The 27,208-nt window shown below is 44.3% G+C and overlaps 1 pseudogene; it reads left to right on the top strand.

Moving 5' to 3' along the window:
- Positions 1-4,850: 4,850 nt before the first annotated feature.
- LOC116900956 lies at positions 4,851-14,202 on the top strand (annotated as a pseudogene).
- The last annotated feature ends 13,006 nt before the right edge of the window (positions 14,203-27,208 follow it).

The raw sequence follows: 27,208 nt of genomic DNA, 5'->3' as shown, positions 1-27,208 counted from the left end.
AGATGTGATCGCTATTCCTGGAACGCTGTAGAGAACCATTTGTAGTTACAGTTGCAGGGCGAGGGGCATCGCCCAATCCTTGAGAAACAGGTTTAATCATAAGTAGGAATGCACCTGGTTTGTCCTTACTATAAGATGACTTCTAAGCTTAAGATGGAGGCAGGCTGGTTCTTCAATAAGTAAAAGTTCTGAGAGATGGCTCAGTGGTTAAGAGCACTGACTTCTGGGGTTGGGGATTTAGCTCAGTGGTAGAGCGCTTGCCTACCAAGCACAAGGCCCTGGGTTCGGTCCCTAGCTCCGAAAAAAAGAAAAAAAAAAAAGATTTTGGGGTTGGGGATTTAGCTCAGTGGTAGAGCGCTTGCCTAGGAAGCGCAAGGCCCTGGGTTCGATCCCCAGCTCCGAAAAAAAAAAAAAAAAGCACTGACTTCTCTTCCAGAGGTCCTGAGTTCAAATCCCAGCAACCACATGGTGGATCCCAACCATCTATAATGAGATCTGATGCCTTCTCGTGTGTCTGAAGACAGCTACAATGTACTTATATATAATAAACAAATAAATCTTTAAAATGTCATGCAAATAAGTAATTTTTCAACTTAGTACAAAAATTTTCCAACTTTGCTTCCCATAAAATCTATCTTTTTTGATGTACTGATGCTTCCCTAAGGATGCAAAGTGATGCTTCTAAAGAGATGCTTCTAAAGAGATGCTTATAAAGGACGTTCATCCTTGTACCTCATTGTTCACCTAGTTTGCGATTGGAACAGTCGCCATGTGTGACTTTAATAGGACTCCCATCTCACTGAGGTTTCTGGAATCCTCTGTTGACTTTTCTAGCTGACTTTGATAAGGGCTGCTGGATGTAGGCTATTGGGTATGTAGACCCCAAACTAAAGGATGGGGTATTAGAATGGACAATTCACCCAGTGTTTGCCACGGTGGTGGAGATGCCCAGTTAGTAAGGTGGTGGGGATGACAGTTGTCCCAGCAGTGGTGTTGTGACTCAGCTGGTTCCACGTTGGTGCATTCAGCTCAGCAGAATCATGGCCACAGAGTTCTCTGAGTGACTTTCTTTGGGTAGCTCCTGTTCGTTCCTGGTTGTTTGCCGGCACCCTTCCCTAGCCTTCTTAAAATGACATGAAAATACCTGACGTCATTTTAATTCAGTTTCTGCTTACAGAAACCCATATCAGTTTGGCTGTTGTTACTGTTTGCTTCTAAGAACCCTGATAGATGTGGGATTTGGCACAGGGGATGGCTACAGGAAGTAGAAGTGCCAGAACGTGGTGACAGCTGCGGTTGCTGTCTGGGTTAGTTGGCGCTAATGGTAGTGATGAACCCAGATGTAGCAGGGGTGGGATGTAGGCAAACTATAGCACATGGAGGAAATTCTGCCAGGAGACTCCATGAGTTGCCAGGATGAGGTTCACCAGAAGGGAATGCTCTTAAGACTATGTGGGGTTTCTGTCAAGGGATGAGGACTAGGAACAGCGAGGCAATGTGGCTACTGCTTCTTAAAGAGACAGGCAGTTAAAGAGAGAACAGGAACTAAAATCCCCAATTTCCTTATCTTAGTGTGGATCAAAATGGAAACTATTCCAACAACTGCATATAAAGAATTCTCTTACAGAATTTTGTTTTGAAAAGGTAAAAAGCCAAATGCAGTTTACCAAATTACAGTGTTGGCTAAATTCCTTAGGTTAAAGTTTTGGCACATCCAGAAGGTAGGACCTAAAAATAGGCAGGGGATACAGTAGAATTTGGTGAACTCAGAGTACCCTTAAGTCCCCAGAGTCCTTTAAGCCATCCCTGCCACCTGAAGAAGCCCCATGTCCCTCTTTGCTGGGCTCTTCTTGTGTTGATAGAAATATCTGCCTTCTGGCTTCGGCTGTTATTCAGGTGGATCAGTTCTCCTTATTCACTCTGAGAAGCTATAATTACTAATAGATTCCAGCAGACTTTAAAAACACCATTGACAAAGGCAAAGCTAGGAGTTAGTGTATGGTGTTAAAAAGTTGCCATATCTTGTCAGTTATCATTGACAAAACACCGAGGGGACATGTATGGCAATCGCATTTGAAGATTCCAGAAGAAAAATACAGTCTTAGGTTAAATTGATTGCTGTGGAAGCACTTGGCCAGAGGGTCTGGATTCAATATGTGAACATGAGTAGATGGCATTGATTCTAATAATTTCTTTGATTTGTTGACTACAAGTTGAACCTTAGCTCCAAATGAGATGCTAAGAATTCCTTTACATGTTATGGGAACACAAATACCAACACGCAAAGCTAAGACTGATGCAGGGGTTGGGATTTATTATGATCCTGGAGACATGTATGCCACGTGGATGCCTTGAGAGGGTATCGATGGATACTTTAAGACAAGGGCTTAGAAGATTAAATGAGAGGGACCACGAACATCTTTGGGAATAAGAAATATTCCGCACTAGCCAGTGATGCTGGTGGGTGGGGCTGCTCTTGTTGCTAGGGACATTAGGAGCATGCAGCAGTGGGTCAGAAGTTCCAGCACTTGACCATCAGGTGGTATGATAGCTGCATAGCAGTCAGCAAAATGCACATTTTCACAGGAATAAGGGAAAGAGTCCTTGGAAATGGCCGTCAGTAACTGGATCTCTGTGGTGGAAACAGTCTCAGAACCAACTATGCCACTGGTTTTTATAACACATCTTTGTGATTGATTTAAGCCATTGCAACAAAAAATTGTGTCCCTTGCCCAGTTCCCAGACAGATCAGTTCCTAAGTTCATCATCCATAAATAGGGCATTATGAAAGACCCTTGGATGTATTTCTTAAAGCAATGGGGAAAGAAAGCATTGAGACCTTCCCGAGACTCCTGGATGTGTGCTGCTTGGGAGACAGTCTCTTGCCGGCAGCAGCTCAACTTACATTTAGATCCTTGAAGTGAGTTTGCTTAACTGGGAAAAGTTTCTTTCTTATAGGCAAATGAGCGCATGTTCCAAACAGCTCAAGTGAGCTTGCAAAGTGAACATAGTAACTTTACGGTAACTTTTAGAAGCAGCACAGTAACTTTATGGCCTTATCTAGAGTTATATCATCTTTATGACTGTCAACATTGTGTCTACAAGGCAGGATCATCAGACAGGATACTTTGCTCTCTTCATCTGGTGTGGTATGACATCATGCTCATAGGACTTTGGGGGGAAGGTATAGCACGTTCCAGCTATGCCTTGATATAAGGTGTGTGTGCTATTGGGAAGGAGACCACCCCCAGCATGCAACAGTGAGCTGCAGTCACCATCCTCACAACCGGAGTTAATCTGAGGATCCTCGGGAGGTGGAAAGAGAACGGATTTCACAATGCTCTCCTCTGAATTCTATACATGTACTGCACCACACTCACCCCGACTGATGATAAATGAGATTTTTGGAACATGGCAAAGTAAAACATTGTTCTGAGAGCTGGAGCTGAGACACTGTTTATAAGACGCTCTAGCAAGGTGTTGCCTTTGGCAAAAGGTTCCAATAACATGACAGGTAGATAACATGAATGACGTAGAGACAACAAGGAAGAGAACTATTCTGACTGACTGGAGGACTGGCTTCTCAAAGGCATTTAAGAGCTCCATAATGCCCCAAAGAAATTGGTTTGACTCTAGTATGACAAAGTTGTAAAGAAACTAACATATGCATTCATTGAAACGCAGACCTAAGATGTGCAAACATAATATAAAAGTAGGGCAACCTGCAGAAGTGGCTCAGCTAGATTCACAGCCAAAAGCATAAAAGCAAGGGATCACATTTTCTTTCTGAGAATAAAATAATGGATTAACATATCTGTATGCAGTACATACTCTTCCAGAAGTAGCTTCTTAAAATTAAATATCCACTATATTCTTTCTATTCTTTTTTTTTTTTTCCCCCGGAGCTGGGGACCGAACCCAGGGCCTTGCGCTTGCTAGGCAAGCGCTCTACCACTGAGCCAAATCCCCAACCCCCACTATATTCTTAACATACCAAAATACTGCTGAGTTCTGAGAATAGAGCAGTAAATTGATCCAGGCTCCTACACATGTGGGCCTTAAGTGTCAGAAGGGAGAGTGTCCAACAAATATGAGATGATGATGGTCCTCATCTCTCATCTGTGGGGCATGCTTTCCGTGATCTCCAGTGGTTGTTGAAATGATGGCCAGTACCAAATCCACATGGTCTGTGATTTTCAATACATACAGATAAAGTTTAATTGATAAATTGGTATAGGGAGAGCTAACAACAGGAACCTATGATAAAGTAGGGTAAGTACAACAGAAGTTCTGTGTGACATCTTGCTGTTGCTAGAGTGTCTTACTGTTTTATACTCACCGTTCTTCATGTGATGGGGCGAGATGACTCAGGTCTTGTATAATTTCACACAGCATGAGGCTAAACTTACTTGGGTGGATGTTTGTTACCATAGAGTGGATCATAACTGAGATCGCTGCTTGGCGGCGGGTATCATAGACTGCTGGACAAATGGATAATTTCCCTTCTGGATGGGATGGAGTGAGAGATTTCTTTATGATATTCAACAGTGCACAGTTTAAAACTTATGAATTTCTGGAAGTTTCTTCATATTTTCAGACTGTATTTGACTAAGGTAAACAAAGCCCAGAATGTGAGACCATGGATAAAGGCAGACTACTGTAGTGTCCCAAGGGGCTATGTGCTACATGTGCAGCACCAGGAAGCAGAGAGTGGGCACAAGGAGAGACAGCACAAGTAGAAACTCTGGTGGTTTTGACTGTGGTGGTCATGGAAGGGCTTGGTGACATTTAGACTGGTGATTGGATGAAGGCACATACCCTGATGTCTGGGTGTGAAGCGTTTTCAGAAGATGGGCAGCAAGGAAAAGGGCAGTGATGCGGGAGCATGGAAGCCATACCCAAGGACTAGCAAGCCAGTGGGAGAAGCTGGCTGCAGTAAGGGGGAGGGGACATACAGGAAAGAGCTGAGAAGTGATGAGAAACCTAACTCCCAAGGACTCTGTGGGAGTTCGGTGAGATGATTCCAGACGGGAGCACACGCAACTGTTCTACACTGCAATATGATCACTCAGGATTGGGGCTTGGTTTAGGGTAGCACAGGTAATGGTGGAAAGACAAATTGCAGGTGAATGCAGAGGTTTGAGGAGAAGGAATGATGAACTGCAGTGTGGAGGAAGTGAGAATGGGTTAGAGCCCGGAGACAGGTTGAGAGTAGAAGAACCATGTCTTGTGTGGGTTTTACGGATGGTATAGGAGAAAAGGACCATCCTTTTCACTTGTATGCATGTGCATGCATGCATGAATGAATGAGTGAATGAATGAATGAGGCTGGGGTGGATGAGGGGAACTGAGCACTGACAACAGTGTTACAGATGTGGAGGAAACTGGTCCCTGGACAAGAACATGTCAGTTAAGAGATAGACAGGTCCCTGGTAATGGCTTTAAGAGGATTTTTTTTTTTTTTTTTTTCTTTTTTTTTTTTTTTTTATTAACTTGAGTATTTCTTATTTACATTTCGAGTGTTATTCCTTTCCGGTTTCTGGGCAAACATCCCCTTCCCTCCTCCCCTTTCTTATGGGTGTTCCCCCCCCCACCCTCCCCCCATTGTCGCCCTCCCCCCAACAATCACGTTCACTGGGGGTTCAGTCTTGGCAGGACCAAGGGCTTCTCCTTCCACTGGTGCTCTTAGGCTATTCATTGCTACCTATGAGGTTGGAGTCCAGGGTCAGTCCATGTATAGTCTTTAGGTAGTGGCTTAGTCCCTGGAAGCTCTGGTTGCTTGGCATTGTTGTTTATAAGGGGTCTCGAGCCCCTTCAAGCTCTTCCAGTTCTTTCTCTGATTCCTTCAACGGGGGTCCCGTTCTCAGTTCAGTGGTTTGCTGCTGGCATTCGCCTCTGTATTTGCTGTATTCTGGCTGTGTCTCTCAGGAGCGATCTACATCCGGCTCCTGTCGGCCTGCACTCTTAAGAGGATTTTGATGTCAATTTAAGTTTAATTATGTTACTCTTTAAAAATAAAAATTATGACAACATTTTCATAAAGAAAATGAGAAGCCAAATGTGGTTGTATAAAGCTGTAAACCCCAGCACTCAGGAGGCAGAAGCAGGAGGATTATCATGATTGTGAAGTTACGTAGGAAATGCCTGAATCAACCCTCATCCCACTCCCCACTCTTCCCCAAAAGAAGATAGGGGAAATTGTGTGTGTGTGTGTGTGTGTGTGTGTGTGTGTGTGTGTGTGTGTGTGTAAAGATGTGCGTGTGTGTGCGTGCATGTGTGTGTGTGTGTGCATGTGTGTGTGTGTGCATGTGTGCGTGTGCGTGTGTGTGTGTGTGTGTGTGTGTGTGTGTGTGTGTGTGTATGGTGGTTGTGTGGTGGTTCTTTACTTTCGGCCTTTTAAATGTCTGTGGAAAGAAACAACCCAGTGAGGAAGGGGAGACAGTGGGGGTGGGGAGAAGCAGCAAAGCCTTGGTAGACATTTCTGTGAGGTGCTTGCATGCAGTGAGTGGAAGTGTGTCTTTCAGTCTGCACTTCTGCATTACTATTTGCCGGTCAGACACAAACTAGCACCCTACACTTAGTGTTAGTATGCGATCTGGGGGAAATTGTGGTTTTATTTCACATACTTGACTTTAAAACATTAATTTGAAATGTAATCAAATGGAAACAAAACTATTAGTTTTGCCTGAGTGACACTTTACTGTATGATCAGAAGGTATAATATCTGAGGCTCTTCCTCTGTGTCTTCAGACAGGATATTTTTCGTGTATTTATTTGGGTGATCTTTTCAATGACCCCATATTGAGCTGTCCTTATCCCTGCCTGCTTTTGGACCATCCCTGTTCCTTCCAAAGTGACCCAGAACCAATGCAGGGATGGGCTCATCTGCCCATCATTGAAAATCAAAAGAGAAAAGATGACATATTTACTGAAAATGTTCACAGGAACATGCAGGCCCTATTTTGTTCAATTGAAGTCTATCCTTACAAATAAAGAGCTTTTGAGAACAGCTTTGCACTGTAAGTTCTTATTAAAGGACACACTTTACTGCATGTTTGTGAGGATTTCTATTTAAACACACAAGTAGATGTCTATAATTAAGCCTAACCACAATAAAAAATGGAATATTATTTGTCTGTTTTCTTGGCAGAACAAATTAATCTCTATGTCTGACTTGTAATGAATTATTACAGGCCTGTGATTCAGGCTTTTTATGGAGGAGAGAGAGAGAGAGAGAGAGAGAGAGAGAGAGAGAGAGAGAGACAGAGAGACAGAGAGACAGAGAGAGACAGAGAGACAGAGAGAGAGACAGAGAGAGAACGTACATGTGAGTATGTACATGTGCATGTGTGTGTGTACGTGTGAGTGTGTGTGTGTGTGTGTGTGTGTGTGTGTGTGTGTGACTCTGAGGCATATTCCCTCAGTTATTATCACCTTTATCCTAAGATGGGGTGAGTCACAGCTTATGGATTGTGACATGGAGAAAGCAAGACACACTTAGACCTTCAACAGCGTTATCTGTCTGTCGGCCTTCAATGGAACCTGAAATTCCCCATGTTGGGGAATCCTTCAGGAGTTAAAGCAGTTTTTTCTAGTCTGCCCAAATTCCAAGCAAAGTTTAAATTGGACTGTTACCTTTCTAAGCAGCTTCAGAGGGAACAGGGCTCAGGAGAAAGGGTACTGGGGTTAGGCTCAGCCATGGCCTGAGACCATTGGTCAATAAAGAGACCAAGATCTATGAGTTCATGGGGATGTCACTATAGCAGGTAGAAGATCTCTCAAAGAAAGGGTCAGCAAGATGGCTCAGCAGTCAAATGGACTTATTGCCAAATCTGACGACTTGAGTTCAAGCCCTGGGACCCACATGGTAGGAGAGGATAGATACTCCCTTCCTGTAAATTGTCCTCTGAGGCAGCCACCCACACACCCACAAGTACAAACAGGCAGTAAAGTTTAAAAAGAAGAAATTGTGATGTCTACAAATCTTCATCACTTGTCTGTCTTCTGCCAAGCCCTGGGAAGGTATGGGATACAGGATTAAAGAGAACCTGGTTCCCTCTTCAAAGACCTTAACATGTGCACGAAGGTAGACACAGTGAATACTGAAAGGGTGGAATTTGGAGTTCTGTGTTTGGGGCACTCAGAGGGTGGTTGCCATCCCCTGAACTTCTCCTCTTGTTCACACACTGGCCTCAGGCTTGTGAGATGAAAGGGACATTTGCTATGGGCTGCTGCTAGCTGTCAAGCAGAAGGGGAGGTATCACAGTGGTACCTGTTGTTAAGGTGTTTCCCTGGGAACAGAACTCTTGAGCATCTATGGGAAGGTAGTTGTGAGGATTCTGTACTGTTCATTAGTTCTGGGTCTTAGATGAAGATATTCAATTTCTCTAAGTCCTAATTTTCTAATATTAATATGATGCTATCAGCTTTGTCTACCTCAGCCCTAACTCTAGCGTAAATGACTGATGACATGGGCGTGTCTGGACACTTGCCTAATAAAGGCCCCGGCGATATGAAGAGAAGCAGAAAGGTTCATCCCAGCTTTATGTGAAAGGGAACATCTAATGCATCATTTATGACAGCAAAGCATGCCATGCAGATTCTTCTGCATTTGTGTCCAGTTCTCTAGGTGGCTCTATTGCTGGCTAGAGAATGTAACTTCCAGGAGAGCTTGGAGCGTGCTGTCCACGGTGTATCATTCTCCGTGGCAGTGCAATCTCACTCTGAGACTGGAAATGAAAAAGGACAGTTCACTGAGCAGCACTGTTAGCGGGAGCGATGTGTTTATGTCGGGCTTTGTGTGCCATACAGAAGGCACGGGTAATTAGATGCTTCAGATACATGTCTAGACAGGGCAGGACCTCGGGAGCGCTTCAACCCTGGGAAACACCACAGGTCACTTGTTTGTGACCAGAAACGGCTCTCCTTCATCAACAAATTCAGTGTGAGGTTAGATCTATGGTACAAGGTTTCTGACCAGCAGGAAAATCAAAGCTAATGCAATGTGACAGGACCGAAGGTTTGTCCAACTGGGCTAGGGCTATGCCTGGTGTGGCCTGATTTGAAGTGCTGAAAAGGGATGGATGTCTTCCAAATTGTTTGCTGCCATCTGGCCATGGGCCTGGATTCCCTTCCTAGAATCAGGGCTTTGGGTTACGTCATTCTGATTCAAAGGCCTTCTCTAAATGCCAGTTCATTCCTTGAAAGAGTTACATATTGCAATCTCAGGAGGGTGATGGGGGAGCACATTTTAGACAGGTAGGCTGTGAAGAGAGGCAGTAGGAAATGCTTTGAAGTTTTGACTAGAGAACATTTCCGGGTGTGTGTGTGCTTAGATGGAGAGGGGAGAGGGGGGCAACAGGAGGTCTGGTGCATTAGGGTCTGGGTGGGGGAAAGGGACAGTGGACGCCTGTGTTCATGAAGAGACAATCCTACTCCCTACATCCCCCACATTCTCTCAGGGAAATCTCATTATTTTGGACAAAGGTAAAAGTATCTTGACATCAGCCCCTTCCTGGTTACTAACTTTGGTACTTTCTGGTACTGGAGATATAGTTGACCTCACAATAAGGTGGCAGCATTGAATTGTCCCATACTGGCTCTCTCCCAGCATCTAATGGTCTCTGTAGCCTCTTGAATCCAGCAGGATACATGCTAATCTACTCACCGCAAAGTGTGTGAGATTATCTATAAAGCACCATCCATTCTTGGTACCTCAGAGAGGACCCTCGAAGCTAAGGGCCAGTTGAACTTGGACAGTGCAAACCTCAGTGTGGAGTTTCCTGAGTAGCTTATCTAGTAGCCGGGGCTGCCAGCTACAGAGGAAACTGCATGCTCACATCCTGGTAGGCTGAAATTGCACTGGTTCCACACCAGGCTCACACCGTGTGCAACCTTGCATATGCCTACCTTGCTCAGTACAAGCACTTGCTCCTTAGTGCTTCTTGCTGCTGCTTTGGAGCCAGTGTGATGCTAGTATTTTTACTTGTCAATGGGAAGTCTGAGTGGGAGGTTTTTGTCATTTGTCCAACTTCTAACAGGCAGAGGAAAAAGAGGGCAGATTTAAAGTTAGAAATACTAGCGTCCCCCTGCCATTCTGTGTTGCTGCTAAGTGCATTTCCTGTCCCTCTGAGGAGGAGACAATAGTTTCTAGAAAGATACCGTGCAAGCTCAAGGAACATTTCATGGAGGCCCATTCCCAAATGGCCATGGGAATGCACATGCATAGAAACAGCATGGATCAAGGGTGCTGGAGACACATCTGGGATGCAAAGGGATGCCAGGTGTTTGCTTGGCTTGCCTGGTCTTGCGTTGATTCCTGGGGGAGGAAGGGCTGTGAGGTGATGCTTCTGTTTAACCTAGTCTTGCACCCTTAGCGACTAAACAGCACGGCATGGTCTTCCCTTCACTCCATCTGGTCATTCCTTTTTTATTTAGTTCTGATTTTGACTTTCTTCCCCTGGCTCAGTTCATCTCCTCTCTCCATGCTCCTTTTGGCTGCTCTGGATTACTGTCCTCCAAGTCTCCACGGAGTTTTCTCCTCCCACCCTGCACTTGGGGTTATGTCTGTTATTCCAGTCTCAGCAGGGCTCGAGCCTATACCCTCAGAACCTTGGCAGGAAACTGTTGCTCCTTGTCTCAGCTGGGAACAGCATAACATGGAGAAATGCTTTGACTGTTACCACTTAATTATTCAAGAAAACAACTGAGAAATAGAAGTGGGGTGTAACTGATGTGGCCAGTGCTTGCAGACAAGTGTGACTGATGGGTTGATATTGTGAGGCATCTCCAGGGGTGTCATGGAAGCGACTGCCTCTTGGGGGAAGGATTTGGTTCAGTGCCTTCCCCTCTATTGGCTGAGCTTGGCCTTTAGTGGTTATTCTCCTGCACTGATTATCACGCGCATGCAGATCTAGATGGACAAACTAAATCTCCTCACACTGGAGTGTTTCAGTGGCGGGACAGCCTGGCCCCGGACATGATGCTGTGAGGAGATTTCTTGGGCCACGCCAGGAGTTACTCAACTCTTCTAATTCCTAGGGTTGAACACCAGTTCTTTTGTGAGTGTAGGTGAGTGTTCTTTCTCATGGGGGAGGGACAACCGTATAAATCATCTCACAAGCCAGAGGCAGCTATGAACATATTGTGGCTCCAACCCTGAAAAGCAGAAGTACTTATGTCCCCTAGCGAAGGCCTTGTCCAAACCCTTGACAGGCTGTGAGGCCAGGTACTACCTTGTAGACTAAGCCTTTGTTTCTTCCTTGATTTTGTAACACTAAATGCCTCCTCGGTGCCATATGTGAATGGATATAACTTATCTTTTAAACCTTGTTGATCTGAGCTGGCGTCAGATGTGTTCTTCTGCAGGGTGACCTTGGACTCAGACATCTTATCCAACCAAGAAACATCATTGAAGATCTCAGGGATGGTGCTTTAATGGTACCATAGCTTTGGTTCAAAGCTTGGGTGGTTACAAGCACAAGGTAACCAACTGTAGAGAGGCAGTCCTGGGAGCCTAGAGTTGTTCCCGAGGGCTCAGTGATATATAGTATTTCCAATTTCCTCACTGCTCAGCTGACTTCTAGGTAGAGTGAGGCAAGATTTGGCTCCACCCAAGGTTAAGACAGTTGGCTAATGTCATGACTTCGGCTCCCATCATGGCCTCTCTTAACTCAACTAGAGCCATTCCTCCAGCTATCCCCACCTGTTTTGGTTTTTTTAGGTCTCTATAAACTTCTTCTCATGTGTTGCCAGCAGTGGTTGGAGAGTTGTAAACTGCTATCTTGGTAACTAAGCCAAAGGAGGATGCTTTTCGTTGTTTGTTTTGGAGTAGAAGTAGTTTTCAATGGATACTTTTTTACCTTTGCTGTTGTGGTTGATTAGGACATTCTGTCTCCCCACCCATTATCCCTCGTGATATGGAATTAGGTTTTTTTATATGACTTTTTTATATGGTGTTCTTTAGAAACTCTGTTGGGGAAAAATACTTGACAACTTAAGCTCACATCAAAGCCCCGATTGCTTCTGCAAGCCTCTGATGGTGGATTTTACGGTTGTTTGCGATACACACCTACTCTCAATGGCTCTGTCAACAAATCGGATGCCCATGAATTGGAGGCTTTTATGGCTGGGGAAACTGCAGCTGTTTAGTGCAGGAGGAGAGGTGGGGACAGGGTGAGGCAATCCACACCCACTTAACTCCAGCAACCCAAACTTTCCTCTGAATCAGATTCAATTCCTATACCAAACTGGCATTATCTGGGTGGAGGGGCAGAAATGGCAGGCAGCCTGGGCATGGAGCTGTAACTGTACTGGGCAGCCGTAGATACTGGACATTATTTAACTTATTGGTGTCTCACTTGCCATGAGTTCTTGGGAGGATGAAAGAGGGAGACATTATTTACAATGAGTCCCAGTCAGATGCTCAAGCCATCTGTGTTCAGCAAACCCTAGCTCTACTACTGGGCAGCTGTAGACACTGGACATTATTTAACTTATTGGTGTCTCGCTTTCCATGTATATAAAGTGAGAATAGTAAGAATAGCATCTATCTCTTATGTCACTGTAAAGTTTAAATGAATCAATGCATGTAACATGCATGGGGCAATACCTGGCTTAGAGTAAGTACTTAGTAAACATTAGTTATTATTATTCTGCAAGACATCCAGTGGTGTCAGTAACTTAGTAAGGTTTCTGACAATCAACACTGCACATGTTACACTACACTTTCCTGATGACACAAAATCCGGTACATTTACCCTGGTTATTTTCTGTTTGCACACTGGATAATAAAGAGTATTAACAACAAAGGAATACCTCTGAGTTAAATGGGACATGTAAAGAATACATATTCTTAGCCGCCTATAGAGCTTTCTCTAAAGTAGATCATGTAACAGGACCCAAGGCAAGTCTTAACAAGCACAGGAAATGAGGATAACTAACTCCTTGTGTGCTCTCTGGCTGCAGTGCAACAAATCCAGAAATCAGTTTCAAAGGAGCTAAAGAACATGCAGACGCTCATGGAATTAAACAATATGCTACTCTGAATGATAAATGGGTTCTTGAATAAAACAAGAAATAAAATTCATAGAACCAAACGAAGATGAATGCACACATACTGGCTCTCTGCTCCTCCCTATTCCAGAGACAGTTGCATCTTCTCCTGCAGTGCCAGCCTTGTCTCATAGACAAGATGGCAAGGGTCGTGTGAATGGATTGGCTGTATTGGGCGCCTGGTTACCAGAACTGCCTTCTGCTCTGCATCTGGCAAAGTGGAGATTGTTGCCATCAACGACCCCTTCATTGACCTCAACTACCTGGTCTACATGTTCCAGTATGACTCTACCCATGGCAAGTTTAATGGCATAGTCAAGACTGAGAATGGGAAGCTCGTTATCAACGGGAAGCCCATCACCATCTCCCAGGAGCGAGATCCCCCTAACATCAAATGGGTGACGCTGGTGCTGAGGATGTCGTGGAGTCTACTGGCATCTTCACCACCATGGAGAAGGCTGGGGCCACTTGAAGGATGGAGCCAAAAGGATCATCATCTCCGCCCCTTCCACCGATGACCCTGTATTTTCGATGGGTGTGAACCATGAGAAATATGACAACTCACTCAAGATTGTCAGCAATGCATCCTGCACCACCAACTGCTTAGCACCCCTGGCCAAGGTCATCCATAACAGCTTTGGCATCATGGAAGGCCTCATGACCACAGTCCATGCCATCACTGCAACTCAGAAGACTGTGGATGGCCCCTCTGGAAGGCTGTGTCATGATGGCCGTGGGGCAGCCCAGAAATCATCCCTGCACCCAGTGGTGCTGTCAAGGCTGTGGGCAAGGTCATCCCAGAGCTGAATGGGAAGCTCATTGGCATGGCCTTTTGTGTTCCTACCCCCAATGTATCTGTTGTGGATCTGACATGCTGTTTGGAGAAACCTGCCAAGTATGATGATATCAAGAAGGTGGTGAAGCAGGCATCCGAGGGCTATGATGCCACTAAAGGGCATCTTGGGCTACACTGAGGACTAGATTGTCTCCTGCGACTTCAACAGCAACTCCCACTCTTCCACCTTTGATGCTGGGGCTAGCATTGCTCTCAATGACAACTTTGTAAAGCTCATTTCCTGGTATGACAATGAATATGACTAAAGCAACAGGGTGGTGGACATTGTGGCCTACATGGCCTTCAAGCAGTAAGAAACCTTGGACCACCCACCCCAGCCCAGCAAGGACACTGAGAGCAAGAGAGAGGACCTTGGTTGCTGAGGAGTCCCCATCCCAACTTGACCCCCAACACTGAGCATCTCCCTCACAATTCCTTCCCAGAGCCCCATAATGACAGGAGAGGCCTAGGGAGCCCTCCCTACTTTCTTGAATACCATCAATAAAGTTCACTGCACCCACAGAAAAAAGGAAGCACACATGCCAAAATATAGGGGATACCATGAAAATAGTCCTTCAGAGAGCTTTACAGCTCCAGGTGACACGCAGAGAAGTCAGATCCAAAGCAAATAACTAATGTTGTGCATGTGGCCCCTGGGGAAATAGGAACAAGCCAAACTCCAAGCAGTGAGTGAGGAAATCAGGATGGAGATGAGTGGACTAGGGATGAAAACAGAGCTTACGAATCAGTAAAAGGAAGAATTGTTTCTTGGAAAGATAACCAAGATCAACAAACGGTTAACCAAAATGAGAGGGAGGGAGGGAGGGACTGAGGGGAGAAAGAGCGCTAAGCCAATAAAATTAGAGATGAGAGGAGAGACACTAGTAAAATTAAAAAAAAAAACCTATCAGGATATAACTTAAAAACTTATAGTGTACTGAATTGTTAAATTTAAAAGAAGAGATAAAAATATCAGACCTTTAACAAGCAATGACATTGAAACAGTAATATAAAATCTCCCGCCTAGACAAAGGGAAGGCCCAGATAGGTCCACTGCTGAATCCTGCCGGACTGTTAAATACAAAGTAACATGTTGCATCCTCAAACTTCTCCATGAAGAAGTCAAAGACGGAATGTTGTTATCAACCTCTGCTTACAAAGTCAGCATCACCCTGATACCAAAAGCAGACAGAGACACAGCAGCAAGGAAAAGTGTCAATCAATCTTCCTGATGAGCCCAGATCAAAATAGCTGCTAAAATGCCAGCGAACTGAGTTCATGAACACATCAAAAATTCTGCTCACCACAGCGATGCTGCTTCGTCCCAGAGATGCAGGCTTGCTTTAACATATACACATTAATAAGTGTAATATGTCACAGAAATCTTCTGAAAAAAAATCACATAATCATCTTGACAGATGCGGAAAGGCCTTTTCACAAAACCCAACATTCCTTCATGCTAAAAGTCCAGAAGAGACAAGAATTAGAGGGAATGTATTTCAAAATAATAAAGGTTATTTATGACAACTCTATAGCCAACATCAGCATAGCTGGGAAAAAAGGCCAGATGGGATAGCCACATTCAGAAGAATAAAACTATACTCCTGCCTATTGTCCCACAAAATAGCCAACTCTAAAAGATTCAGATGCCTTCATTTAAGCCCTGAAACCCTGAAACTGTCAGAGGGAAACAGCTGAGAAAACAGTTCGCCGAGATATTGACGCAGGCAAGTGTCTCACCAGGGCTCTAGTTGCTCAACCATCAGTGAGTGGGACCCTATGAAATGACAAGCTGCTGTGTAGCAAAGGAAAACACAGAGTGAAGAAACAGCCCACAGAACGGGCAGAGTTCTTCACCAGCTACACATCTGACAGAGCATTAGTATCCAGAATGCACAAAGAACTGCAGAAGCGAAACAAGAGATAAACCATAGGTGGGCTCAGGAAATGAACAGCAGATGAGATGCAAATGGCCAATAAACAGGATAAATGCTCAACCTCACCAGCAGTGCATCTTCAGAGGACCACAAATCAAAACTGCATGGAGACCCCATCTCACCCCAGCCAGAAGGGCGGGCCTTAGGAAAATAAACAGTAAATACTGGTGGATGTGGCCATTAGAGAACCTTATGCACTGCTGGTACAGAGGTGAATGGGTGTGTCCGTTGTGAGAGTCAGCATGGAGATTTCTCCAAAATAGAAATCCCCTATGACCCAGGCACACCATTCCTGGGGACTTACCCAGAGCAATGCAAGTTGGTGTATTACAGAGATGCTCACACAGCAGTGTTCGTTATGGTATTGCTCACAGTAGCTAAGCTATGGGACCAACAATACGGGAGTGGCTGGGCAAAATCGATGCACAGTCAGCAAAGTTTTTTCTCCCAGAAGGAACCAAGCTCTGCCGTTTGCAGGAAAATGGATGCCACTGGAGATAATCCTATGAAGTGACTTAGCCAGTCTCAGAGAGACATATATTAGCTGATTTTCTCTCACCCATGACTCTCGCTTTATATATAGACATAAATCATATACATAGCTATGACAGGAAAGTAGAAACAAGCACCTTAGGGGAACAAGGGGTTCATGGGCAGGCGTCACATGGGGAATGTCCTCAGCATGGAGTATATGCGTGTATGAAACCTTCAAAAATGAAAGGAAGGGAGATGCATATAAAGGTGGCTAAAGTGAAGGTGGGAGGAGGGGCTTTTGATTTCTTCTGTAGCAAAAGGAAGCCTGAGAAGGAATACACTGTAGTAAGTTTTATGGGCAGGGATTTTAAGAGCTTACCAGAGTGTGGAAGTCCGCTGACAAGTAGGTGGAGTCTACATGTAGGAGACATGTAGGAGGTGAATGCTTGAACAGATGGCTCCTTGACTGCTCATATGAGTGGCTCAGTCCTGGAGCTCAGTAGCTCAGAAGCATCACAAGTAATCTGGATGTGACCTCTGCCGTCATGCGTAACTACTGAGAGAAGCCAGGGATGGCCCTACAGAGCCTGAGTCCAATCCAGCCCAGCACCCGCGAGTTGCTTATGTGATAAAGTGCTATCTAGACACTCGGGGCATCCTTTGCTCACTTGATCTCCACTATAGCCATTTATTGAGTTTTTATGTGGGCAGGGCTCTGCTGGGAACCAAAGGATGAGAAAAGTGGGTCACATGGCATTTTCTGAGCTGCACCACTGCCTGGAAACACTGTTACCTAACTAACTTAGTTTTTCAAGATTACTATATTTGACTGACTTTTGCTGACAGTGTTTTGAGAGCAAAAATTATAACAGTTCACCCTTGGTATTGTGGGTAAAGAAATACAAGTAGTATTTTTAAAGCCGTTCTTGTGCTCATCAACATGGTGGTGCTGAGGACTGAATCCAGAACTCACACTGGGAGTCTGTTCCCGGCCACTGAGCTGCACCTCTGTCCTGTACCCCTTTAAAAATAATTGCTTATGAAAGTCCATTTCAGAGTAGTGGAGAGAATGCCTTCCACTCTCTGTTCCCAAGGCTTGTGTTTGTCCTACAGTTAGAAACTATTTTTCTTTTGCTTAGTTCTCATTCTCCCTCCTCCTCTGTGTATTCGACTCCGTGCCCTTCATTTTTATAAAAGGTTTTGCTTTCCTCTCAGTATTCATAACTGCTGTACTTTTCCGGGTATCTAGCCAAATACATTGTCAGAATTTCCAAGTCTCTAACATATCAGTATTACTTTTGGAAGCAGCCAAACATAGCGGATTACTTCCCGACTCTCCCAACCACCTGCTACCCCAGAGACCCAACTTCCAGGATCCTTCGTTCCTCCTGGTCCAACAAGGGCCAATTGTTCTGTTGCCTGAGAATTTTACAATGACAAATGTTTGTTGTTGATGATGATGATGCAGTGTCTTCTTTCTAAACCCCAGCTTGTGGTCCTCTCATTGTGAACAGCTTTGCATAAGCAGCATTAGAAGGTGCACTGTTTTAAGTACCCACTGCTGTGCTGTGCCTACGCTGTCCCGACTGTGATTTATATAGTCGGTGAAGGAGCTGTGCTGACAGTTACCTAGTTACAGCTAGGATCTGCTGGCTGTGGAGATGGTCCAATGGTTACGGGCACTGGCTGCTCATCCAGAGCACCTGAGTTCAGTTCCCAGTACAATTTCTTATTATTCTCAAACTCACAATGCGATTGCCACTGAGTTTTTATCTTTTATTTTTTTAAAAAGTTTTTTGAGAGAAGATCTTACCATTCAACTCTGGCTAGCATAGAACTCACTATATAGACCAGGGTAGCCTTGAACTCATAGAGATCCACCTGCCTCTGTCTGCCCGAGTGCAGGGATTAAAGACATACATCATCATGCCTGGCATCACGGTGTTTTACAGATAAGTTCAATATAATTTGAAAACACATGGTATATTTTTAAAACACGGTGCAGAACTTGTCTAACTGTAGTTTGTTGACTGCCTGAGAAAGGGGATGAAAAGCACGGAGTTAACGATGCCTTTCCGGTAATAGTTGTACCAGGGTTGTACGTTTACATATACAATGTATGCAGAACGTGTAGCTATTTTTCCTGGTTTTGGGTGTGTGTGTGTCTGTCTGTGTGGTGTGTGGTGTGTGGTGTGTGTGTGTTACTGGGGTTGAACTCAGGGCTTCGTGCTTGCTAGGTAGTTACCTTCCTTCTGAGCTACATCTCTCATCCCTTCAATCTTTGTGTATTTTCCCAGTAAGCCAAGAAGAACATTTCTGTGGTAGAAGTCATGGCCATTGCAGTAGATGATAAGCCTTCTTATGGGGCCTGGTAGCTGTCAGGTACGCATTTGTTAGTTTTTCCACCATATCCTTACTGGAGAGGGCACTTTCCCTATTTATTTATTTATTTATTTATTTATTTATTTATTTATTTATTTATTTATACACTGCCTCCCCCCCACTTCCAGTCCCCTCCTCACAAGTTCCTCTCCCCATTCCCCTTCCCCTTCTCTGAGAGGGTTCCCTCCCGCAGCCAGTATCCCCACACCCTGGTACATCAAGTCTCTGCAAGGCTAGGCACATCTTCCACTGAGGCCAGACAAGGTAGCCTAGGTGGGGGGGGTGGATTCCACAGGCAGGCAACAGCTTTAGGGACAGCCCTACTCCAGTTTTGGGGGGCCCGCATGAAGATTGAGATGCACATCTGCTGTATATGTGCACGGTGAGTGGGGATTAGGTCTAGACTGAAGGAGGACACTACTTTTTGTGTGTGTTAATGCATTTGGAAACTGTTCCTTTTTGAGCTGGTTGTCATTTGCTGCAGTTCTCCTGAATTCCTGTCTTCTCTCCCCCCATGCTTTTACTTGGTGCATTTTTATGTTTCTTCAGAACATTGCTGGAAGAAAAATGTGGGTTTTAAATGTTGACTACATTTGATTTTAGACAGTTTCACACAGAGTCAGTTCACAGCACTACTCTGTAACTTGGTTGGTCGAATGCTTGCCTAGTGTGCTCGGAGTCTTGGGTTCAGTCTCGGGTGCTGCATAAACCAGATGTGGTGGAATACAACAGTAAGGGGGAAAGTGTTTTAAAATTCATGCTTTGTTTAAAACCCTCAGCCCTGGACATTCTTTACAAACTGATATTTAATATGTGCGATCACATCTTTCTTCCATATACAAAGTTCTTGGAATGCCCCTGGCCTGTGCCTGTAATTTTGAAGCAACTGCACGTCCCAGGATGGGCCCCGCCTTCAGGCTTCCTTTTCTGTCTTCAGCAGTGTTGTCTGCTGAAAGCTGTGGACAGATGCACTGCTGGTGAATCAGGGGCTGGCGTCATTGGCCCTGGTTCTCCCAGTTACAGAATTGGGTAGTGCATGGCTCACACTGAGGGCTGGGTGGAGGCAGAAGAACCTGACTGGGAATTATGGTAGGGTTCATTTCTGTGTGACCCATGGAAGACACTTGGTCTTTTTCTCCTGTTGTTTCTGTGTGTTATAAGGGTGCTAGTGGTTAGTTTAGATTATTTTAATCAGCATTGTATGATTCCCTCCTCCCAATTAATGTGTACAATTTATTCTAAATTTATTCTGGATGGGTGGAATCCCAGCACTTTGGGGGGGGGCAGAGATAGGGGCCTTTGAGTTCGAGGCCTGCCTGGCCTACAGAGTAAATTCCAGCACAGCCAGGGAAACCCTGCTTTAACCCCCCCCCCAAAAAAAAAAGGAATAAAAAATATGTCCTGCAGGTTACTGTTTAGTCCCCTACAGCTTTAGACACTTTAAAACAACCTGCTTTCCTGTCTGCATTACTGGGTAAGGGGTTTTCTGACACTTGACGTTCTGGCATATTCCTGGATGCTTACCTGCAGTAAACACATTTAATCAACCGATTGACATGAGAACTTTTGGTTTGTTTCTTCAGCTAAACCCCCCGCCCCGTCTTTCTGAGGAACAGCTGAAGTGTCTTCTGGACGAGTGTGTATCCAAACAGAAGGGCATCGATCTGGGTCTTTCTTCTGAAAGAGAAAACAAAGACACTGGTGCAGCAGTTGGGTCCTCACAGCTTTGCCCACCCACCGTCTGTGAGTTCCTGGAGGAGTCCGAAGCCAAGGTCCAGAAAACTCACCTAGATGATGCGAACAGGCTTGAGAATGAGGGATGTACGCACTCCACAGACTCCTATCTTACCAAGGCCTTGGCTGGGCACTACAAACCAGAAGCTCTCCTCATCGAAGTAGAGACCATGAAGCACCTCCAGTTCTCCAAGGAGGAGGCTTTCAATGATGCAGCAGACTATTTTATGTCAAAGACCATTGGCATTGGGAGACTGAAAAAGCCCCCTTTCTTGGATGATCCCCTGGATGACATCAGCATGAACTCCTCAGACGACCAACAGTCGAAAATCAGCCTTGCAGAGAAATCAATAGTAGGTGAGGATGGCGAGCATGAGTTGTGTGAATATTTCTTAGACATCTCGACCTGAAGACATTGTGAGTAAAAGGAGAGGGAGGTGTAGTTATGTACTGTTAGCCTCAGATGCTGTCCCTGTGAGCCTGCGAACCTAGGAGCATACTTACCAATGCTCAGGGAGAGGTTAACACTCTCCTGAAATGTATTGTCTTTCATGATAATTCCGTCATTCAGAAAATGATGTCGACTGCTGACTGTAGAGAAAAAGACAAAGTATTTTGAATGGTGATAAGTAATTTAAAAAGATTTCAGCCTCCAAACTCCAGTGATTAAAATTTTGTTTTAGGGCGTGAACTTGCAAAATACCTGTAAATATACCTCCAAAAACATGTAAATACTATAAAATACATGTAAAATGCCTGCCCAGACCACACCCGCATCCCCAGATAGGATTCCATGGTTCATCTTGTATTTTACAAGAGTATAATGACACAGGAGTCAAACACTAGGGGCAGGTGTTTTTTGTTTTTTAGCATAAAAAAATATTCAATTACTTATCTTGGTCAGAAGTAGATGCCATAATTTGTGAGCCATTTTAACAGCGTAAATTTTAATCTCTAATGTAGCACACTCCAAAACCTATTATCTGTTAATCATTGATCTATCATCTATCTATCTATCTATCTATCTATCTATCTATCTATCTATCTATCTATCTATCTATCTATCTATCTATCTATCCATCCATCCATCCATCCATCCATCCATCCATCCATCCATCCATCCATCCATCCATCCATCTATCTATCTATCTATCTATCTATCTATCTATCTATCTATCTATCTATCTATCTATCATCTGTCTGTATTCTCTCTGAGGAATGTGATAAGTTGATTTTGAGCCAGCACCTCAGTCTCATGCCTCTAACTGCCTGCTGGCAACCTGACAGCCTCACACTCAGTTTTTCATCTCTCCCTCTCAACTCACATTTCTCTTCTGACTCCTGTTCCTTTAATCTCTTACGCTCAAAACCTGAGTCCTTATGAATTGTCCTTTTCCTTGCTCATAACCTCCCAGGCTCTGCACTCTCAAGCTCCAAGCACTTCGATCCCTCCACCGGTGTCTCTCCAATCCTGCCTTCTTTTCCACCCCTCCTACTGTTGACAGAGTAAGCCTTTGATGACCACACTTCTCATGACAGTTGGTGGCTGGATATTACCTGTTGAATGTTGGCACTTCTTTTACTCACTGTTGAAGGCCTCCACAGTTTGACCTCAAGTTCCCCTCCTGTCAGTCTCTGATTAGTTGCCTGACTGAAATTCTGGTTACAGCTAGATTAGCTAGGGACTTCAAGTTCTTTCAGATTCTTCTGTAACTTGGATGGGTTCACATGTTCCTTTAGTGGATGGCAGCTACACTCACTGTACCACCAATGCTATGTGTTCCTTCAAAGGGGATGAACCTAGACCCATCCTCTTTGATCTCTCCATGCATGTTTTCGGCCTTCACTGAATGCTTGAGCATGTTAGCTCTCTATCGGATCACTTTATGTACCCTGCCTTGATATTTTTATGTGTGTATGCAACTTCCTTAAAGACATGTGACTTTCAAAGGAATGGAGTACAGTGTATCTGCTGCAGGGATCGTGGAAGTGTAATTAGCTGTGTGACATAGTCACTCCATCTTTGGACACACGCCCCCACAGAGATTTCTTCAGTGTGTGTGCACAGGGCCTGGACTCAGCCTTGAATATATTTCCTCAGGAGATGTCTACCTTGTTTTTTAGAGCAAGGTTTTCCACTGGGACCCAGGGCTTGCCAGTTAGGTCATCAATCTACATATCTACAATATAAATATTCAGGATCCTTCTGTGTTTTACATACTTCTCCAGGTTCTAGGAAGGAAACTTTATTTAAGTAAGGTTGACATTTGCAGTGTGATATTTTCTTAGTGTAGAGGCTGCTGTCTTGTGTGCTCTAAAGTTTAATAAAGTGCCCTGACTGTATTCAAGATGTCAGTCACAACAAGCGATGTCTTTAGACATTACCAAGTGTTCACTGGGCCTCTCTCCCAGTTGAGCACCATCAGCCTAGGATATAAAATGAGTAGGTCACAGTCATACTTGAGATATTTCTCAGTCTTTCAATGAATATGAGAACTCACACAAGGGAGCTATGTATCATAGCTTCAAGATGAAGTCCACAGGCAACATTACAGAGGAAGCAATGAATGCTGAGGAGATGGGAGGTGGAATTAAAGGTCAGTCCTCAAGGGTGAATGGCCCTTCAGTTGGTGAGAATTTGACTACTGCACAGAAAAGGACTCAAATTTACAACAACAACAAAACAAACAAACAAACAAACAAACAAACAAACAAACAAACAAAGGCAGGGCATGCATGTGATGCCAGGGTCCCTTCTTTGCTGTGTTAGCTTCCTCTCCACACTGTTTAGTTCTTCTTTTCCATGCTGCAACAATGTCACCACATTTCTCTTCTTTGAGTCTCTGTAACTGTGCAGATCCTGAGTATTTCCTGTAGGTGGCGTTGTAACACACACAGCCTTCTATGAGTGCCTTTTACACACAGCACAGCGTTTTCCAGATTTACCCAACCTGCAGCATGTTTCCATGGTCTGTTCTCTTTATCTTTGAGTGATATTCCCCTGTATTGACACAGCCCATTTTATCTATCTGTCCATAACTTGATGGACCCTTAGGGCTTTCCCACTTTTCAGCTATTATATATAATGCAGATTTAAATATTTCTGTGTGAGTTTTTGTTGGACATTATGTTCCCTGCCCACTTTGGCACATTCCTAGGAGTGTAACTGCCTGGCCCATGGTAACGTTTCACAGATTTGGCAGACAGTTTTTTATTCACATCCTACAGCTTGCAAATTTTCTCCTGATTGCTTTTATTGTCTTCTCTCATTTGATTTCATTTTTGTCCTACCATTTTATTTTTTGAATCAAAGGTAATAAAATACATTCTATTTGTGACACATTTTCCCTCTCTCTGAAGAGAGGGAAGTGCTCAGGTATCTTCCAGTAGCATTTGCTTTTAGCCTCAGCCCCTTCCTGGGAAGCTTTAGAAAGTAAGAAAGTGCTTTTGATGTCTTCCCCTAAATCTTAACTCTCTCAACGCACCCCTCCCCCAGTTGTGTTTTTGAACTATAACCCTGGTGAAGACAGTCGCCTTACTTTCCTTATGGACTTTGCAGTTTGTGCTGACCTTTCTGTAGGATCAGCCAGGCTGTGCTCACCGTGTTATACAGCAAAGCGAATGGGGTAATGCTTAACAGGCCGACTGATTTTCTTAATAATTCACGTGTTTCTGATTCTGTAATCACTGTGGTTATCTTATTTGCAGATGGACAGGAGACTGGGGATGCTGTGAATGAACCAGGAGAGCAACGAGAAGCCTGACTTTCTAGGGTTTAAACTTAAGAAAGTTGAAAATTGGCACTATATTTTTTCTGAATTCTTTGTATTCAATGAATGCAACATAGAGACTATTCCTCAAACGATATCAACATTTGAATTCCCTTTTTTGCTGATTGTATTTCTTTGATGTTTTTGAAGCTTGGGGTGTAAATGTGAAACGGTTGGCTTTTTATCATTGATATTCCTAGGAAATTTGTTTACAACTCTATCACTAATCTTGCAATCTCAAGGATACTTTGTAAAAACCAACGTTGTAACATATGCATGCTGTGCTAATCTGGTGGGCATGAGTTTATTGGTCTCTATTTGTCACGTTTTGGGGGCGGTGCTGGGGAGTGAACTCAGGGCCCTGTGGATTTGAGGCACACTCTCTGTCATTCGGCCGTTTCTCCCGCCCTCTCCTTTGGGTTTTATGTGTTTTAACTCTGTGATGATTCTGGAGGCTTTTTATTGTGCCTTGGTTTCCCCTTCTGTTTTGCCTGTTAAGTTTGTCAGTAGGAAGAGCTTACATTTGGAAGAACTGAGTTCTGGCAACAAAGGAATGTTGGCAGAGTCTGTGCTTCCTGCTAGCCCTGGTGCCTTCCTTGAGTGTGGCGGATTATTTATTACTCTCAGTTTATTATCTACTTCTGAAGTTCAGGCCTTTTAGTAAGAAGGAATGAAGGTGAGGTGACCTTTATCAAAAGCAGCACTATCTCAGGAGAGAAGGTTTGCCCAGTCATGAGCCGGGAATCTGATCTGAGAAGGTTTTATGGCCACTCGTGTAAGCCGAGTCGGCCGCATGTGGGAAAGTCTAGTTCATTCCTAATTCACAATAAGCCGTCTCTGCCCCCCCCCCTTAATACAGTTTAAATTACAGCCCGTACAACATTGTTCCTTTTCGCCAGCAAACGTTTGCTGGCCCTGCTTGACATTAATACATGCTTACATATTTTCCTGACTTACTGAAATGAAGAATTGCATTTTTCAAGGGCACCCACATTCTTATGAATATCTTTATCCAGTCTTTCTGTTTCCCTTTATTGCTTGTTAATTTGTGCTGGGTTTGTTTTTGAGGTGCAGGGGATTGAACCTAGAGCCTTGCACATGCTATGCAAGCGCTCTGCCACTGAGCCACACCCATAGCCTGCTGTTTGTCCATTTAAAGTGATAAGGGCATACACTGGCGTCCATGTACTACAGTGGGATTTATCTTAATGCCTGAGTTTTGCTGGCCTACAAAAGTTAAAAATCACAATTTTAGTTTCTCCCCAAATGATTTGTGGCAGTTTGGTGGGAACAATCAGAGGGCAGGGGTGGTACAGTGGGGCATTGGGAGTGGGACAGAGAGAAGCCGTTATTGTCCACGAGCCTTTCAGAAGATTTCGACTTTCCACATCCATGTCTCCCTTGTCTTCGAGGTGTGTGTATGGAAGGGGAGAGACAGACACAGGAAGGAGAGGAGGAAGAAAAGGGAAGGTAGAGAGAAACACCAAGTGAAACTGTTTCTCTGGGGCCTGCACAGGCTAATAACTTCACAGAATGCTTCTGCACAGGGTGTTTGAGGCATAAGGAGTCTGGGTGTTGCCAGAGTTAGGTTAGGGGAAGGAGATAATGACATTTAGTAATGGAAATTTTAATTAAAAGGAGTAACATTATCCCATAGCAGAAAGTGGCAAGGATGAACGAACAAGATGTACAGCATAATTTATCACCTCAGTGGCTTCCTCTAAGACAACAAAGATTATAGGAGACGGGGAGAGGAGAGGGAAAGAGAGAAAGTGTGTGGGCATATGAGAGAGAGAGGGAGGGAGGGAGGGAGGGAGGGAGGGAGAGAGAGGGAGAGAGAGGGAGAGAGAGAGAATATGCTATACTTTAGGAAGGGATCCAGGGGCTGCAGTATAGTTTTCTAGACAGACTCTTTAGTAACTGACTAGCACGGCTTAGTTATAAATTCTCCAGGAACCACTTTATGACTTTTCAGCTAAACAGCCCCAGAACACATGACAGTAAACTCCTGTGTGAGTTGAAGTCTGTCATCTTGATTATGTAACTCTAGTTTTAAACAAGTCTGATCTGTTATAACCTACTAACTTGAAGGTCATTCTCACAAGGAAATGGAGCAAGCCTGGGCTAAAAGCTCTGATCTGGCCACCCTGGGCTAAAAGCTCTATCTGGCCACTCTTTTTGTTGCATCTTGCCACTCCCCATCAACAATGTTTTGCTAAAAATTAAATAGAATTCTCCTTTAGGAATCCACATATTGAACAATCTGAGAGAAATGGGTGCCGCTTTGCAGATAATTATTGCTTTCAGATCATTTTCCCAGCTCATGCTAGTTTTTACTGCTTCATTCTGGGTCTATAGGGTGGCAGGGATACTTCACTCTTGCTATCATGCCAGCCAGGTTGGTAGTTTTAGAGTAATAGAGGCCAGCCAGCGAGGTGGATCCCACCTCACACAGCCCTCAAAGCCAGATCCTTCACCTAGCAGAATCCCTTTATTGAACTGTTTACTGGAACTAGGAATCAGTTAATCTTTACATCCATGGTTAATCCATCCAAGATTTACCTTTCTATTACAAAAGGGTGTGTGTGTGTGTGTGTGTGTGTGTGTGTGTGTGTGTGTGTGTGTGTAGGTTTGTACATGTGAGTGCAGGTGCCTACAGAGGCCAGAGGAGAACACCAGATCCCCTGGAAGCAGTGTTACAGGAGGTGGTGAACTGCCCCAAGAGTTGCTGGGATTAGAGTCCTTTGCAAGAGCAGTCAGTGCTTTAACCTTCTTAACTGCTGAGCCATCTCTCTAACTCCAACTTTGCATTTCTTTAGTTACCTGTTTTTGACCCAAAGTATGTATTCTCCAGAGTCCCAGGACAGCTCCTCCCTTGCACTTCTCTGACAGCCACTGCCCTGGGATCCATCACTCAGGATCAGAAAATGTCACATCTCACAACTGTCCTCACCTTAGTCACTGCTGGACTTTGAGAAGTCAACACCTAATGTTAATAAAATGATGAAATGTGTTCTTCAGTG

The sequence above is a fragment of the Rattus rattus genome, chromosome 5 (genome assembly GCF_011064425.1).
Source record: "Rattus rattus isolate New Zealand chromosome 5, Rrattus_CSIRO_v1, whole genome shotgun sequence".
NCBI classification, from domain to species: domain Eukaryota; kingdom Metazoa; phylum Chordata; class Mammalia; order Rodentia; family Muridae; genus Rattus; species Rattus rattus.
The sequence above is the reverse complement of the archived record's forward strand: the minus strand, read 5'-3'. Positions and strand labels throughout refer to the sequence as shown.